This window comes from Lynx canadensis, chromosome C1 (assembly GCF_007474595.2).
Source record: "Lynx canadensis isolate LIC74 chromosome C1, mLynCan4.pri.v2, whole genome shotgun sequence".
Taxonomy (NCBI): Eukaryota; Metazoa; Chordata; class Mammalia; order Carnivora; family Felidae; genus Lynx; species Lynx canadensis.
Genome location: NC_044310.1, coordinates 78,856,355 through 78,869,055, shown reverse-complemented (window position 1 = coordinate 78,869,055; position 12,701 = coordinate 78,856,355). Strand labels below are relative to the sequence as shown.

Here is a 12,701-nt window from a genome sequence, read left to right as displayed (position 1 = left end):
GATCTTGGGGTCATGAGTTCGAGCCCCACATTGTGGGGTGAGATTACATTTACAAAGGTGGGGGGTGGGATGACAAAGGGCTAAGAAGTCTTACAAATCAATGAGAATGAGATAAATAGAAAAATGGGTAAAGGACTTCTACAGGTAAGACAGAAAAGAATGAAAAGGGTCGCTAAAGGTGAGTAGTTTTCCTTCTCATCAGTAATAAAAAATGCATATTAAAATACCATCTTTGCCTATCTAATTGATAAGGATTATTTTAAATTTTTTTTTCAACGTTTATTTATTTTTGGGACAGAGAGACACAGAGCATGAAAGGGGGAGGGGGAGGGGCAGAGAGAGAGGGAGACACAGAATCTGAAAGAGGCTCCAGGCTCTGAGCCATCAGCCCAGAGCCTGACACGGGGCTCGAACTCACGGACCGCGAGATCGTGACCTGGCTGAAGTCGGACGCTTAACCGACTGCGCCACCCAGGCGCCCCGATAAGGATTATTTTAAAAGATAATATCCAGTGTTACAAACTGTACAAATCTGTTCTCAATTGTTCTTTGACAAAATGTCTGCAAAGTGCATACCTTAAAACCTGCAATTCCAATTCAAAATAATGCTAAGAAAATATATGCTCAGGAAGTAATTAATGATGTGTGCCACAAGGTGTTTATTGCAGTTTCCTTCCTTGCCTCCCCTCTCCCTCCATCCTCTCCTGTCTCTCTCTTTCTATCTCCTTTTTCTTTTGGGCTTATGTTTGATATTGGTGAGAAAGTAAAAAATTAAAATGTCCAACAAAAGGTGTACTGGTTAAATAAAATATGGTAAATTCATTTAACAAAGCATCTATGCTGGTCAACGAATAAAAACGACACTGTAGTCAATGCAGTTGACCCTTGAACAATGGGGAAATTAGGGGTGCCAACCTCCATGCAGTCAAAATGTATAATGTATAACTTGTTATAATGTATAACTTTTGATTCCCCCCCAAACTTAACAACTAATAGCCTACTGTTGACCAAAAGCCTTACCGATAACATAGTCAATCAAATAACACATATTTTGTATTATATACTATATTCTTACAATAAAGTAAGCCAGAGAAAGGGAAATGTTATTAAAATTGCAAGGAAGAGAAAATACATTTACAGTACTGTAGTGTATTTATTGAAGAAAATCCACATGTAAGTGGACTCTCACTGTTCAAACCTGTCTTGCTCAAAGGCCAATTTATATTTGAAAAATGTTCATACTATATTGGGTTTTTTTTTGCTTTTATAATTTTTAAATTTTAATTCCAGTTTAGTTAACATACAGTGTTATATTAGTTTCAGATGTACAATGTAATGATTCCACAGTTCCATACCACAATTTGTTGTTAAATTGAAAACATTGGGATACAGGGCAAAATGTATTGGCTTAAGGGTGGATGGTGTGTCTTTCTATGTCTCTTTCTCTGTCCTTCTCTCTCTACCACCACCACACCCACAGATACATTTAATGGAAAAGTATTGGAAAGACATAATAAGCTATGCGGAAGGGAGATTATTAGATTAGTGAATGTTCTTCTTTTTGCCTGCGATTATTTTCTAATTTAACTACAAAGAGCAGGAATTATTTTTTATAAGAAAACATATTTCAAATTAAACATATAATGGTACTTAGCAGTTACCTTTTCAAACTATGTAAGAATCATCAGTTAGCCAGTTAGTTAAGTATAGTTTAATTCCAACATCTTGGTAATTGTGATGCAAAATTGAGAAAAAAAAATGAATCTTAAAATACTGTTGAATTGGCAGGGTATTTTTCATTTTATAATGTATCATTTATAATCACTATTTTTATTGTTGCTAGGCAAATGTTTTATACACAACAATGCTGAGGTAAGGAATTTGTGTTCTGAAAAGCATCAGAACATCACCATCTAAAGTAAATAATGATTTCCTCCTTCAAATATAACAAAGATGTGGGAAGAAGTAGTAGGCAAGAAGGCTCTGTGTTACCATGGGCATGATTAAGATATCTGTAGTGCAAACCACCCCCACTGTTGCTTCAGGGTCAGTGACTCACTAGTGCAGAGAAAAGTCAACAAATACATAAAGGCATACCTGCTGTCTGCACAAAGGGATTTTCATTACCCGGAGAAATGCTGTAAAATATTATTCTGAGAAATTAAGGAAAACCAATCTAAATTAGTGTTTTTAAAATTCGAATTGGGAGGTATTTAAGATGGATGAGAAGACAAATTCTTAACCCAGGTCACTCTAAAACAGATTAAAAATTGATGTGCACACTTATTAAAATCATTAAAGCAAAATCACAAAACGCTTCTATTTGTACTTCAATTATTTTTTTAACATTTGTTTATTTTTGAGAGAGAGAAAGAGAGAGAGAGACAGAGTGCGAGGCGGGGAGGGACAGAGAGAGAGGGAGACACAGAATCTGAAGCGGGCTCCAGGCTCCGAGCTGTCAGCACAGAGCCCAATGTGAAGCTGAGCTCACCAGGCATGAGATCATGACCTGAGCCAAAGTCAGACGCTTAACTGACTGAGCCACCGAGGGGCCCCTTTAATTTTTTTTAATGTTTATTTATTTTTGAGAGAGAGAGCATGTGTGAGGTAGAGGAGGGGCAGAGAGAGGGAGACAGTGGATCTCAAGCAGACTCTGCACTCTGCACTGACAGCAGAGAGCTGGATGCAGGGCTTGATTTCATGAACTTTGAGATCATGACCCAAGCCAGAATCAAACACTTAACGGACTGAGCCACCCAGGTGCCCTCAATTATTTTTTTAAAAAACAGCATTTATTAAGGGGCACCTGAATGGTTCAGTTGGTTAAGCATCGGACTTTTGATTTTGGCTTAGGTCATGATCTCAGGGTTCAAGAGATTGAACCCCATATCAGGCTCCATGCTGAGTGTGGAGCCTGCTTTGGATTCTCTTCTCTCTCTCTCTCTCTCTCTCTCTCTGCCCCTCCCCCACTTGTGCTTGTGTGCACACACACTCTCTCTCTCTCTCAAAATAAATAAATAAACATTAAAAAAAAAAATAGTATTCAGGGGCACCTGGGTGGCTCAGTTGGTTGAGTCCGTCTTCTGCTCAGGTCATGATATCAAAGTTTGTGAGTTTGAGCCCCACCTCCAGCTCTGTGCTGATAGCTCAGAGTCTGGAGCCTGCTTCAGAATCTGTGTCTCCCTGTCTCTCTGCCCCTCCCCAGCTCATACTCTGTCTCTCAAAAGTAAATAAACATTAAAAATTTTTTAAAAGAAACATTATTTATTAAAACATTCCCCAGGCTAGCCTTTGTGATTTATCAATTTCTAGGATTTATGTTAAACTCTGGGGCCAATCAAGAGAGTCAACAGTCTGTCTGGGGACCCAAGATAGCCATTCATCAATTCATTTGTTCAGTAAAATTTATTGAGAACCTACTATGTGCCAAGCAATGTGCGGGCCATTAAGCATTAAAAAATACCTAAAACTTGCCTCCTACCCTCAAAAGGTCACCTTTAGAGGAGAGAGACTTATAAATAAATCACCACTACAGGCCAATGCCAGTGACTGTCATATTGACTGCTCCTTTGTGCAGAACTTTTGCCATGGCTCCTGATGAATAAAGTGCTGGGTGGCCATGTTCTGCACAGAGTGACCAGTCCACTTCTCTTTTTCACCAGCTTTACCTACCATTGCTAGGAAAAGGCGTTGGTCCAAAAAATTCCCCCAGAATGAGGGGGAGTAATGATCATATGATTTCTTTAAGAGTTTCAGTGTGAAATAGAGGGCAAATTAGTAGTTGGTAGGGGGAGCTGAAGTTGGAGCAGAAAAGATTCTTAGAGAGAGACCATTATAAGCCTTCAGAAGACCAAAGTTATGAGAAGCAGGGCAGAGGAGAAGAGCATTAGAGGCAGCAACAGATGAAGGAGGAGAAAGGAAAAATGGAAAGAATGGTTACCTTCATGGTGAAGGATCAGTGATCCACAACAAGGAAGGGCCAATGATATAACCTAGTTCTAGGACCATCTTGATTCCTGAATGTTTATTTAATATAAGACAATCCTCATCATATGGCACTAAGGTAGAAAAAGAAGATTCAAAATTTCACAATGGTATTTGATTTGGCTATGACAGAATAATGGATTTACCTTCTCACAGTAAATAACCATAACACTGGATAAAATAAGTGAAGCAAATGTTTTCAGACATTGGGCAGTAGCCAGCACAGACCAGTGATCCTTGAGAGAAAGGAAACAAAGAAGGGGGTAATCACAGACCAATTTAACATTTATGTAACGGGCAAAGATAATATTAAGCATCTATTTAGGAATAGTTTGTATGAATCCCCGTAATACTCACTTTATTTCTAGAATCATCCATACATAATCTAGAAGCTCTCATATGCAATCCAACAAATGTATGATGATAGAGCATCAGCGTAATATATTACAAGCTTCCACAAGCTTTCATAAGAGAGAAGTAGTTAACATCAGGCCCAGTGCAATAGTTAAGGGAGTTACTTTCATAAAAGTTAGACTGTGGTCATAACAGTCTATAGTGGAGTGTACAACTAATGTAACTCTCTAGAAATCTGACCTGTAGTCCTACGAAATATTTGTGGATGATCAACTGTGAGTTCATACTTGGAAATAAAGAACTCCACAGTATATGCTTAAATCTGTTTCGGTCAATTATATACTTGAAATTCAGTAGCTCCCTGTAAAGAAAGACACACTATGCATTAACACTGAAGAAATCTTTGTGAAAACAAAGGGTAGAGTGATTGGCACTAAAACCTGTTGCACTTTTATAATAACGGAAATTTTTCTTAAAGCAGACAGAAAGAACCATTATTTAGAAAGGAAATACTGAAACATGTAAATGGAAGCTACATCATTTGGGCTATTATGGATAATACAAACAGCCATTGTTTGTATTAAACAAACCTGCTAATTGAATAAAATTAATTAGCACTCTAACATGTCTTACTATTATTAATAAACATGTATTAATCCTACTATGCTATTAAGATACAGGCCGAGTTGTAGCAAAGAGACATTAATGTAACAGGTTGGAGGTGAACGCTTTAGGCTATTGAAGGGTGGGTTTCTGCTCCATGAACTCATTCAGGGTCCCAAGGTCCTTCAATCCTTTTTCTCCACCATTCCCTAAAGCGTAGTCCTCATTTACATGTCTAAAATGGGATTGAGTTTTAGCTTGGGGGAAGGGAGAAAGAGAAGCACTGGAGGGCAAGCAGTTTCCTTTTAAGTAAATAAAAGGGAAGTTGCAAATCTCTTGATCTGATCTGATCAGATCTTGATCTGATGCTAAGATTAGTTTCATGGCCACACTGGTGGCAAGGGGAGCTGGGAAATGTACTCAGCCTGGGCAGCCACATACTCTGCTAAAACTCAATTAGTATGGAAGAAAGGGAGATTGGATATGGGGCACAATTAGTTGTCTACTACACTGATATGTAGGCATACACTGCTGGTGGAGGTGTAACTAGGTTCAGTTTTTTTGGAAGGAATTTTGGCAATCTGCATCAAGAACCAGAACAACATACCTGTGCTTTCTCTTAAGAGCAATTTATTCTAAGAAAATAAAATATGTGCCTGAAGATTTAGTTGTGAGGATGCTCATCACAAAGTAATGTTAATATCAGAAAGAGTGAGAGGCACCTGGGTGGCTCAGTCAGTTGAGTGCCCAACTCTTGGTCTCGGCTCAGGTCATGATCCCAGGTTGTATGATTGAGCCCCGTATCTGCCAATGTGGAGACTGTTTGGGATTCTCTCTCTTTCTCTCTCTCTCTCCCTTTCTCTGCCCTTCCGTGAAGAGAGATGTTCGTTCTCTCTTTCTCTCTCTCTCTCTCAAAATAGACAAATAAAACTTAAAAAAAAGTTTTTTTTCTAACCGACACATGAAAAAATCTCAACATCACTCATCATCAGGGAAATACAAATCAAAACCACAATGAGATACCACCTCACACCTGTCAGAATGGCTAACGTGAACAACCCAGGTAACAACAGATGTTGGCGAGGATGTGGAGAAAGAGGATCTCTTTTACACTGCTGGTGGGAATGCAAACTGGTGCAGCCACTTTGGAGAACACTATGGAGGTTCCTCAAAAAACTAAAAATAGAACTACCCCACGACCCAGCAATTGCACTACTAGGTATATATCCAAGGGATACAGGTATGCTGTTTTGAAGGGACACACACACCCCAATGTTTATAGCAGCGCTATTAACAATAGCCAAAGTATGGAAAGAGCCCAATGTCCATCAATGGATGAATGGATAAAGATTTGGTATATATGGGGCACCTGGGTGGCTCAGTCGGTTGGGCGGCCGACTTCAGCTCAGGTCATGATCTCGCGGTCTGTGGGTTCGAGCCCCGCGTCAGGCTCTGTGCTGACAGCTCAGAGCCTGGAGCCTGTTTCGGATTCTGTGTCTCCCTCTCTCTGACCCTCCCCCGTTCATGCTCTGTCTCTCTCTGTCTCAAAAATAAATAAACGTTAAAAAAAATGGTACATTTCTTTAAAAAAAAAGATATATATATATATATTTTATATATATATATACATATACACACACACACACACACACACACACACACACACACAATGGAGTATTACTCAGCAGTCAAAAGAATGAAATCTTGCCATTTGCAACTATGTGGATGGAACTGGAGGGTATTATGCTAAGTGAAATTAGTCAATCAGAGAAAGACAAATATCATATGACTTCACTCATATGAGGACTTTAAGATACAAAACAGATGAACATAAGGGAAGGGAAGCAAAAATAATATAAAAACAGGGAGGGAGACAAAAGATAAGAGACTCTTAAATATGGAGGACAAACAGAGGGTGACTGGAGGGATTGTGAGAGGGGGGATGGGCTAAATGGGTAAGGGGCATTGAGGAATCTACTCCTGAAGGTGGTGGGAGGGGAAAGAAGAAGAAGAAGAAGAAGAAGAAGAAGAAGAAGAAGAAGAAGGAGGAGGAGGAATCTACTCCTGAAATCATTGTTGCACTATATGCTAACTTAGATGTAAATTAAAAAAAAAATAAAAATAAAGTGAGAAAAAAATAAAACATTAAAAAAATATTTAATCAGAAACTTGAAAGCCATCTCATTGCTTACTGTGGAGGAGCACCTTATATGTGTCCCTGGATACCAAGTGACAGTACTGCCTCAGCTCCTGGGCCAAGAAGCATAGTTTATAGGTCGCCATTCCATGTTTTATCTGTAGCCATTAGATGCTGAGTGCCTACTGTGTTCTTACCCTGTTCTAGAATTTTTACATACATTGTTTCATTTAATCAGCCCTGCAAAGCAGGTGTTAATAAACAGTTAAATGGAAGTTCAGAGGGCTTAAGGGCTTATAAAATCCAATAGCGAATAAATGATGTGGTTAGATCTGAATTCATTTCTGTCTAGTTCTTCCCACTCTGTTTCATGCATATTTTCCCATTTGACTTGCTCAATAGGATTCATAAGGAGCTAAGGAAAGAGCAGTGTGACCAGCACAGGATGCCTGGAGGAACAACTGTCTCACCAGGGGGGTTTGTGGGGACAGAACACCCAGCCCTCAGGACTCCTCAGGACTTTTTTTTTTAAAGATATTATGTTTAAGTACTCTCTACACCCAATGTGGGATTCAAACTTACAACCCCAAGATCGAGTTGCATGCTCCACAGCTGAGCCAACCAGGTGCCACATGACTCCTTCAGGATGTTTATGTTTCCAAATAGTAGAAACCAACTTGAACTATCCTAAGCAGAAAAAGGGGAAATTATAAGAAAGTAGGGGTGTCACTGAGCCAAAGAATATAAGCAGCCAGGCGTCAAGACTGGAAATGGAACGGGAAGGTCAGCAGAACTCAGAGAACTCACTGTTTCACACTTCATTGTTTTCCTCAGCATCTGGCTTTCTCAGTTATTTGAGCCATATGGCAGCTGGCAGATGGCAGCCATGGCTCCCAAATTTACTTTTATGGATCCAGCCACATGGAAAGACTCATTCTCTCTTTCCCATCCCCACTTCCAATTCCCTGGGAAGGGGGTCTGATCAGCCTGAGTCAGTGGCCTAGTCCCGGTCCAGTTAGTGTGGCCAGGGGTTGGGTAATGAACACACTCTGCTGCAGGTGAGGGACAAGTTAAAGGTTCATTATGAGTCACCAAGATGTTCCAAAATATGTCCACTACACAAGGGCACTGCTATAGATCTTATGGACCCCGGCAGAACTGATCTCCTACCTTGGGGAAAGCAAATGAGCTGAGGGGCAGCCAGGGGTGTTATACCGATGCCTTCTTGATGCATGTCTTGACCTTGAAGTTCAGACTAAAAGAGAATTGAGAGAGGTATTGGTAATTTTTTTTTTTTGTCTGTGACATTTCCTAAAAAAAAAAAAGGTTGACTTTTTCTATAGATGACAGAGATTAAGTTTATTCAAAAGAATTGATTTCACCAGCTTAACATCTTACCCAACTGATTTGGTGGTTAGCAAGTTTGAATGCTTGTAAATGGGCTGATTGAAATAATCTATTCACTGACAAACATAGAAGAAGTATATTCTGGTATTTTTAGTCCCACTTATTGAGATGTAACAATGGTTGGTTTGCTTGTTTACCCCAGAAATGGCTGGCATTCTTACACTGCACATTAGTCAGAAATAGCCCTGAAGACAGAGAAGGACAGAAGAGGCTCAGGCAGGGAAAAATCTGGGAGAGCATTTCTAATATATATATGTATATGTTCATATGTTCATATTTCTCCTCAATGAGAAGCCAGTAAAGCTAGGGACTCATCTCTAGTCTACTCTAATATGGTATCTTCTTTTCTTGCATTAATCAAATCGGATTCAATTAATCCTCTTCTGTGTAATCCCTTCTGTTTTTATCTCAAGACATCCCAAATTAAGATGTGTACTTGTTGAATCTGAATCTTTACAACCATCTACAAAAAATGCTCACTATCTACTTCATTTTCATTTACAATAACTTTTGTCTTTCATTCAACAAATCTTTGTCATCCGGACCATGATATGGCCAGACCATGTCTAGGGCCATGATATGGCCCTAGAGATGCAAAGTAAATCGATAAAAAATTGGTCTCTGCCCTTATAGAGTTTTCTCTCTTAAATAAGCAGTTACAGTGAATTGTCCTGGGTGCTTAAAAAAGAAAAGAAGAAATCCAGAGTTGTCAGGTAAAATACAGATGTTCAGTTACGTTTGAATTTCAGATAAGTAACAATGTATAAGTGTATCCCATGAAACCTGCAACTCTGTGGCAGTTCAGAAGTTTTTAACCTAGTCTAAAGGGATGAGAAAAAGCTTCCTGAAAAGGGACATTTATTTTTTTTTAAATATATGAAATTTATTGTCAAATTGGTTTCCATACAACACCCAGTGTTCATCCCAAAAGATGCCGAAAAGGGACATTTAACTGAAACCTAAGTTGTACTCTATGTACCAAATCCTTATCAGTGATATTGTGAAGTAGGGTCCAATTCTTTGCACAAAATGCCTTGCCAATTCTTTTTTTTTTTTTTTTTTAATTTTTTTTTTTTCAACGTTTATTTATTTTTGGGACAGAGAGAGACAGAGCATGAACGGGGGAGGGGCAGAGAGAGAGGGAGACACAGCATCGGAAACAGGCTCCAGGCTCCGAGCCATCAGCCCAGAGCCCGACGCGGGGCTCGAACTCACGGACCGCGAGATCGTGACCTGGCTGAAGTCGGACGCTTAACCGACTGCGCCACCCAGGCGCCCCCCTTGCCAATTCTTAAGGTATCTCCATTGTCTCTTTCTCCAAAGTATTTTTCCCATAGTGTGATGGGGGGAAGGTCCTTTAAACTCTTCTCTTTTATGTAAGAAGAATAACTTTCAAATTGGACCCTAAGTTGAAAATCCTCTGTTGTAGTTTGACAGAAAACGGCTGCTGTGTAACTTCCCATGCAATAGTATCAAGTACTCTTCTGGGTTACAGTAGCTCAAGGTTTTAAGGTTTTATCCTCATGCCCATACTCAGTCCCTAGCTTTACTGGCTTCTCATTGAGGAGAAATACGAATCCTCCACTGAATATTAATTATGGCTTATTGACGTATTCTGGAATTTTGCTGAAATTAACTGTCTAGTGAACTACTTATAGTTTTCACTTCTAGTGGGGACTCACCCTTCTTCAGCTATTTCTGGTCATTGTGGTTATAATAAAAGGCCCTCCTGATAGTGTGAAACATGAAAACAGGTGGCTCAATCAGATCCCTAAATGACTGTTGTAGTCAAGATTCACAGCTAAGTCAGAAGACCTGGGGAGACCTCCATTAAGCCTCTTTAATTCAGTGTGGTATGCCACACATTTCACTTGCAGGAGGAGAGTGCCAGGCTGTTTCTCAGCTTTCTGGGTGGACACTGGAGCCAAATGAATGGCTTGTGATTCCCAGAAGATTTTTTTAGTATATTTACAATCATGTAATTCCAAGCACTCAAACTTTGTTCATGCTATTCACTCCCCCTAAACAAAACATATCTTTCATCTGTGGTTAAACTCAACTCTGACTACTGCAAGCCAGCATCCCCCAGCTGCACATATATTGTGCTGGCTAGACCCACTTTATTTATTTATTTTTTTAAATTTTTTGATGCTCATTTATTTTTGAGAGCGAGAGGGACAGAGCACAAGTGGGGGAGGGGCACAGAGACAGGGAGACACAGAATCCAAAGTAGGCTCCGGGCTCTGAACTGTCAGCACAGAGCCTGACACGGAGCTCAAACCCACAGCACAGACGGCGAGATTGTGATCTGAGACGAAATCAGAAGCTTACCTGACTGAGCCACCCAGGCGCCCCTAGGCCCACTTTAAATGTATATCCCTTAATGCTGCCCACAGCCATATTACCTTTCCTTAATGCATTCACTCTCCCACTGCTTCCGTGCCTTCTCTCTTCTGACCTCTGACACCTCCTCCGCATCCTCATTCTCAGCTGATGATATTGCTTCCTGCTCTCTGTAAAAGGAGAAGCCATCAGAAGAAAATTGGCATGAAAAGGAAAACACATAATGTTTGGGGGACCTAATTCCTGAACCTCTTTACTCATTTCCCTTCCAACCCAGCTCTTACCAGATTCCTGGCCATTTTGGCCATAGTATGCCAGGCCAAAATTATTCTGATATAGGATTACGGAATAAGAGTAATGAAGAACTAATAATGAAGATTATAATGAATAATGTATTTGTTGTATTTATAGTTTACTTCAAAAAGCTGATGTGGTCCCTGTGTTTCTATGACATTTTGTTCTGTTTCCAGGCTATGAAGTAGTGTTTTCATTTAAAAGTATGGCAGAATTGGGGTGCCTGGGTGGCTCAGTTAAGTGTCTGACTTTGGCTCAGGTCATGATCTCATGGGTCATGAATTCGAGCCCCACACTGGGCTCTGTGCTGACAATGATAGGGGAAAATCTGTTATAAGATGGCCGACAGGACTGATAGGGAAATTCCAGTCCCAACCGAAGATTCCCCTTCCAGATTCTTCTTCCCACCCCGCTTGCGGCACACACACCAAATTACTACTAATATGGAAGGTGGAAGTACCAGACTATAAATTGTTCCCTCTGCTTATGCTCAGGACTCAGACCTCTGGAGCCATCCAGTGTAAAATAAACCTTCTGCCTTCCAAGATCTCCGAGTGCCGCGTGGTTCTTCCACCGGGTGATCCAGACCAGGTTCTGTAACAATATCTCAGAGCCAGGAGCCCACTTTGGGTTCTGTGTCTCCCTCTCTCTCTGCCCCTCTCCTGCTCATACTCTGTCTCTCTCTTTCAAAAATAAACATTAAACAATTTTTTTAAGCATGGCAGAATTATCCTTCTCATCCACCTCAATCCTGAACAGCCTCAGAGCTCTGGCTGAAAACGGCCCAGGAGGTCAACCTAAACACCATCCCAGGACTGCCAGATAACTTCCTTTCTACTGTAAGACACTGAGTGTTCATTTCAGCAGTGGCCTTCAGACCTTGCTGCTGCTGCTGCTGTTGTTGTTTATTTCCCACTTAGTAAAATACTAAAATGTATTTTAGTTCAAAACATAGTACACACACTTATACGTAGTCACGTATGTGATTGAAACCACAGTTTCTCTAGACAGGACTTATCTTTACAATATGCAATGAATGTGCTCTTGTTCTTTTCCATTTTTCAAGTGCTGGTTATGATGCAATAAATAGATTTCATTACTCAGTAATGAGTCTGAGCCCATGGTTTGGAAAAACTTTATTAAGCGCTAATTAGAGATATTAATAGACAAAATCCTTTTGAGATTGGTGAACAACTAAATGACAATTAATCTAAAACTCATTCAACTATAACAACCTCCCCCTCCAAAGGAGTGGCCACATGGTTAGATGTTTAGCTAAGAATAAATGACTCATATGACTATTTGTCTATGTGGTAAAAAGCAAAGCTGATGTCAGAACAAGTAAGGTAAAATCAATTAGGGAGAGAGAAACAGCTCCTCCCTATTGAGTTTTGTTTTTTTGTTTTTTGTTTTTTTTGTTTTTTGTTCTCAACCAGCATAAATAAACTCTGCATTAGATAGAGCTGAAAATAAAGCCCTGGATGATTAGGATAAGGGACTACATGGATGACTTCTAAGTTATTTTCTAATCCTAAAACTTCATTGCTTCAACAAGTCTTTACTAATTGCCTGGTTTTTA

At 39.9% G+C, this 12,701-nt stretch overlaps 1 long non-coding RNA gene across 1 annotated transcript; it reads right to left on the bottom strand.

Moving 5' to 3' along the window:
* Positions 1-386: 386 nt before the first annotated feature.
* Positions 387-10,842, bottom strand: LOC115522428. Its single transcript, XR_003971378.1, has 3 exons — positions 10,817-10,842; positions 2,510-2,532; positions 387-436 (listed from the first exon to the last, which is right to left on the bottom strand). It is a non-coding gene; the product is annotated as an uncharacterized LOC115522428 (long non-coding RNA).
* Positions 10,843-12,701: the final 1,859 nt, after the last annotated feature.